Below are 6,344 nucleotides of genomic sequence, written 5' to 3' on the forward strand. Positions count from 1 at the left end.
ACGCGCCATGCTGCGGTATATGTGTATAATTGATAATGTCCCCCAGGTAATCATTCATACTCCTTAAGTAAATGGTGAGAACAGGATATTAAACGGCGGAAGTCCAATAACAGGGCCACTGCTTTCCTTTCAACAGGGACAGTGCATGGGAGAGAACTAAAGAGGAATTGTATGGGGCAGTGGCGGGTGGCAGTGTAAGAAGTAAAATAATGGAAGTTGGTGTATTGTGTTCCGCTGACCTATGCGATTGAGTTGTCAGCATGTGCCCCTTGTGTTGGGACCTGAAGGTCAGCAAGATGTATAAGGGCTTGACCTGGGCTACACGAACCAGAGCCCTTTATAACTGAGAGGTGTTGTAGACGTGAGGGCAGAGCTCAGGATTTAAGATGTTTGTTTCTGTTCCCCTGCACGCCTGCATGCGGCTGGGGGCGTTTGCGTGGAGTTCTTTTTTTCTCTCTCGCCAGTCTCCCTCCCGCTTAGCTCAAAGAATGATCTAAAAGGTTTACACGCCTGTTTATTTTAGCGATGGATGAGAACCAAGGGGGGTGAAAAGCAGATGTCCTTTCATGGGATTATGATATTAATGTGCAAAATCATGGGTGGGAAACGGCATGGACGGAAGCCCCTTAGGATTTATTATCAGAGGTCAAATTTGTGGTTTGGTATCAGAATATTTAGAGGATTCAGGGCTAATGAACATTTACCCAGTTTGAAAAAAAAAAAATGTTACACGCATGTTTGAATGCTTTGTTTATTGATGAATGTCTATTGGTTTATAATTTAATTATTACCCATTCGATATATTGTTGTAACGTTGTTCTCAATCTGACAGGTACAAATGTGCTCATGCTTGTCTGTTGCTTAACCAAACCAACAGTTAGGCTATCCTTTTATTTTGCCATTTAAGTTGACCAGTAGCCAACCAATCATGCTTTTCAGAAGACACATCTGATATGGCCTAGGTACAGGGGACGCATCTGCCTCACATTTACCGCATAGCACTGACCGTGCCGAGGTGTTAAAGCTCGCCCATATGTCCTCTGAACTTACCTCCTTACTTCTGAATGAAGCCTAGCCTATCTAATGTCATATTAGTCTTGGAAAGTCTGTTACTTATTTCCAATAATAATCGTGTTGTTTTTCATGATTTTAAATTCCTTTCAAGCGAGACCATATTTTGAAGATAGATTTTTCTAGTTCTTTATTTGTTTGCTTTCCAGCGGATGCAAACGTAGGCCAATCAGTAAAACACTACCGAAAGCCTAAGCAATGAATAAACGAACTTCTCTTGGAAACAGTCTCACGAGCTGTATTTGTCATATATATATAGCTGTTGTTGTCATTATATTCAGGTAATTATTTCTGAGCTCTGCTACACGTATAGCCCACCACAGTAGCGGGAGGGATCAGCATTTCTTAAGATTTATGAAACTTCAATGCTGCAGGCATGCATGCCCCCTAAGGCGAGAACCTCTCCAAAGCGCAATAACAGACAGTGTAAACATAGTTTGAAACCAGGGGTGCGTTTCCAGTACAACAACGGAGGTTAGCATAAATCATGCATCGTATAATATTAGTTTAAAATAACTAACATCTGAAGTAGGCCTACGACTGTTTCCCAAAAGCTGTCGGACCAACACAGTACTATGTAGCCTAAAAGTCTGAACCATGTTAGTCGTTGGAACTTACGCGATTAATGACGTAGTGTAGCACAAGGACTGGCATACCTGCGTGTTTTAATGAGGGGCAAATCATGATAGACATGGGATACCTTTCATCCATTCATCATTTTCACCCAAATTCCCGAGGTCATATAGAATATGCATTTGTTCATACAGGATTAGCTCTTGTAGTGAAATTGCTGTCTGCATTCAACTAACTTTAGGCCTTTTGTGGTATTTCCGAATAGACATACATTTTGTCGTCAGCTCTAGCAGTGTCCCACCCGTAGCCTGTACCCGGGAGGTATTGGGTTCATACCCAGCCTCACTCAGTTCTTTAGTCTGCATCATTATCATCCTAACCCTCTGTTACTAGTGCTCTGCGAAACATACAGCATATTCCTTCCCTACATTACGAGAATATTAATATATATAATAGACTACATGTTGTCAACTGACTGAGAAGTGGTGCAGCATCGCATTATTGTTTGTGTGTGTGTATGCATTCAATTCACATGCTCGTTTCTCCAAGTGGGCCGTTTGTTCATGCATTCATTGCCGAAGTCAAAAAAGTAGGGTTGTGTGGTGTTACAATGTCAAATATCAACCAGGGACGGGAATATATTTATAATGGTTAATTTGAACACCAAAAACTGACATCAGTGATGTCTTAGGCAGGAGGTATTCGGAACTAAGCTTCTAACCACAGGGGTGCTAAATAAAATGTAGGTTAATATGCAGTATAGCCTCTCCCTTCTGTTGGAACAGGAGGGAGATTATATGCGTTCAATAAGGTAAACTGCGTTACACTCATCGTCATTACACCTGGTGGACTTATTTAAACACGTGGGGAAATTCATTCGTAATAAAATGTTGAAAAGTTATTTGAACATGTCACAGCAACAGGCTACTGAAATAATGAGCCTTCATTAATGTAGTCGGCTCTTTTTGTCGAAGGCCTAAATCTCTGAGTTATGTTGTGAACAGGTGATTTTGCGAAAAGCAAAACGATTTTCACATGGTTTCTCATTCACACATTGCATTAGTTTATGTCATAAAATACAAACAGTGAAATCAATCACTATCAGTGTTCAAGTCAATACATTCAGATGAATTATAAGACGGTTGTGTACTGTAATTATAGCCTATTGACTGAATTGGCCATGTGTCATGGAGTGAAGGTCTACCGACATAGCTCCTGCACAGGCTATGTCAGCCACCAGTCGCAGTGCCGTTTACAGTACATTTATCTTTGATCTCATCCTCCATCAACATACTATACCATCATCCTCGTCCTTAACGCTATTGCAGCCGTCATCTTCATCCCCGTCATCATCGTCATTGTTATCTTAACATTATCAAACAATGAAAATCACAATAGACTCAAATGTACTCAATTGTTAATTTGTTGCTTTTGCTGCTATCACACTGCTAGCACTAGCCATATAGATTGTTATTTCCTCCACATTTAATTAACTGGCTGTATAGAAAATTCACCAAACACATTTCTGAAATACATTTTCATTTTTCAACATTCTCTTTATTTTATTTTTGTTAATTATTGTTATCATTATTATTAGTAGTAGTAGGAGGAGTAGTAGTAGCAGCAGCAACAGTAGTAGTAGTAGTAAGCTATTACACAGGCAGTGTAGTTTTAGGAGCGTAAAAGAAGAATGAGCGAGTTTTGTTTTACTTTTCCTCCATCGACCATTCTGTTGGATTAAGGGGAAATTGTACATAAACACACACTGCTCATTTGCATGTTGTATCCCACGGTGGAAATTACAATGGCGGGCAATTAATATGCACATAAATGAAAACTGAGAGGGTTCTAAATTCCGAGCACAGGCGGGTTTCCTAAGAACAAAAAGGCCTTGGCGGAGTAACAAGCGCACTGTTCACACGCTCAATTTTGAGAGGAGGAGGGAAGAATACTCCGTCTCGCTCTCTCTCCCTCCCTCCCTCTCTCCCTCCCTCTCTCTCTCCCTCTCTCTCTCTCACACACACACAGCATATGAATTCTCTCTAATCTGTTTTCCCACCGCCCATTAATTGCAAATGTTGCAATTGATACACAAAATAGTTTTTTTTTCCTTGGTATCATGGGTTGAAAATCGATCCATTTTGTTCTCTGAATGATTGCGATGGTGCTGTAGACCTACAGCCGATTTGTCCACAGCATTAAAGGCGTTTTAACCATGCTGCTTCGAGTTCTCTCAAATTTGGATGTATAGCAATCCCTCTGTCTCCATCCTTTCATCTCTCTTTTAGTTTTTCTCTCAATCTCCCTCTCTCTCTCTGTGACACACACACACACACACACACACACACACCTCACACATCGGTGTTCCACTTCACCCCTATACTTTGTCTCATCACCCATCCTATGCCCATCACAATATTTTCCAAGCTACAACTGAACGCATTATGAAATTATCAATGTGGTATGTCGTCACTCGAGCGCAATTTGATCAGTAGGCTATGCCAAATCGCTGTAGATGCTATAGGCAACCAAAAAGGCGTTCAAACAACAATGCCTTAAGAAATGACCGATGAGCATCGAAAATACGCATCCTATAGGCCTCAGCTACATTGTGCTGTTCTGACAAACACAAATCAAATTATGCAAAGTGCTGCCTTTTCCTGGGCTTTGGTCCGATTTTGGTTCAGCACACACAAGTTTGAAAAAAAAAGATTAGGAGAGAAGCCCGCTCTTATCTTTACACAACACTAAGTAGAGGCATAGTTTAATGTGGTAGACCTTTTATGGTAGCACAGAAAATATTTGACTGCAAATGACAAATGACATGGTATATCAAAACCTCTAGAATAGGAGGAAGTATTATTTAAGCCCCTGCCATTTAGCCAATCGCGATACAAATGTTTACACAGGATTTATTACAGATTACAGGGATATTAGGAAATACATACAACCTTGGGAGAGGATGGTCTTTGAAGAGGTATGTGTGTGTGTGTGTCTGTGTTTGTGTTGAGGGGCAAGTCAATTCCTTACCTTCTGTCGCCATCCTGTGGTTTCACAGTAATAGCACACATATCCGGAGAGAGGCCATTTTGAGACTTATGTCTGAGACATTAACAGTCACTCTTCCAAATAGAAAAGAAAATACTAGAAATACCAATAATGGATTAATTCAGAAAGAAATACAGGAAATACATAATTTCATAAATAAATAAAGATAAAGACTTTTGATAACAAAGATTGACAACACAGGGTTGATAACACACAGGGTACTGTATGTGCAGAACTGCTGCTTTGCTCAATTTTACTTTCTAAAAAACTACATCTGACCATACAAATCTACATATCAGATATCTAAATGAAGACCATGAGTCATCTTGTTATCTCGATCCGGACAAGCCATATAAAGCACTCTCACTGTGAAATTTTGTTTTACATTTGAAAAAAAAATGTATTTCTCAAGGATTTAGCATTAAACTAAATAATGTATAAGTTGTTGTTAGTTCGAGTTATAAACTTTCTTTTGTTTTTAAAAACACAAATCTGTTTTAGTCAGGAATTAAAACTTCAGAGGAATGTCAGAGGAATAACATAAACCACTAGAGGGAGCCAAAAACCACTCAAGCAAATATTAAAACACCACATCGATCCATACGCATTTTAGATAGTTAGTTTTACGTTTCCCTATCTCCTAAAATAAAATCCCACACAAATGGTACCTTGATAATATGTCAGTGTCTTGTGAGATCTGTTCAGCATAGATTTACAGAACACTACTTTAGCTACACTGTTAAAGGGACAAAAAGTGGCCTTCTCTAGCTTCTTTTCAATGGTCAAATGATTGTCCTGTTAGGCTAATGGTTGTAGACATGTACTGTGACATACATAGGCTACAACATTTGTGTGTGTCAGTGTATGGGTGGGTAATTGCATGTGCGTGTATGTGTTTGTGAGTGTGTGTGTGTGTGTGTGCAGTGCATTGCTAGTCTCCTTTGGAGATTCTTGTATTTATTTGGTCCATCAAAATGATGTTGAGCACTACAGACAGTGTAAGCATTCTGAAATGCTGATTACCTTAACATTTGACTCACTAACTTCAACACTATAATTTAGCGGACTCCATTCCATTTCTTGATTGCCACACATAGACACTGATTGTGGGGGTACAGCTGATGGAGGTGGGAGGGTTTGTTGGCTCTGTTGCCATAGATACCGTGTGTTGCTAGGCAGCGGACCGAATGCTACGGAAGCCAAGTGCGACAGAGCAGCAGGTCACTGCAGAGAGGGGAATTTGCACCCACACACCTTTCATCTAGACTAATACACTCCATAGAACAAGATAAATGGAAGGGGGGGGGGGGGGGCAGGCAGACACTTATGAGTGGTATAGAATCAATGAGAGGAAGTGTCACTGCCATAGGCAGAGTTCTAAGTGAAAGGCTTGCTGTTTTCAAGAAGTTGAAACGCTTAAGCAATTGATAAGGACCACCAGTTAGATGTAACTAATCAATTTTCATTGTCTAGGTTTAGGAAACTAATGTGGGAAATATGAGAATATTGAGGGTGGAGTGGCAGGTGGAACATATGAGTGGTAGTCATATCAGCCATGTGATGATGTGATTACATCATGTGGTATCTGTATTATAAAGCTACATCATCTGAGTTCAGGGCTATTGATGCGCCTGATGTTAGAAGTGTAGTTG

This window comes from Clupea harengus, chromosome 11 (genome assembly GCF_900700415.2).
Source record: "Clupea harengus chromosome 11, Ch_v2.0.2, whole genome shotgun sequence".
Classification (NCBI taxonomy): domain Eukaryota; kingdom Metazoa; phylum Chordata; class Actinopteri; order Clupeiformes; family Clupeidae; genus Clupea; species Clupea harengus.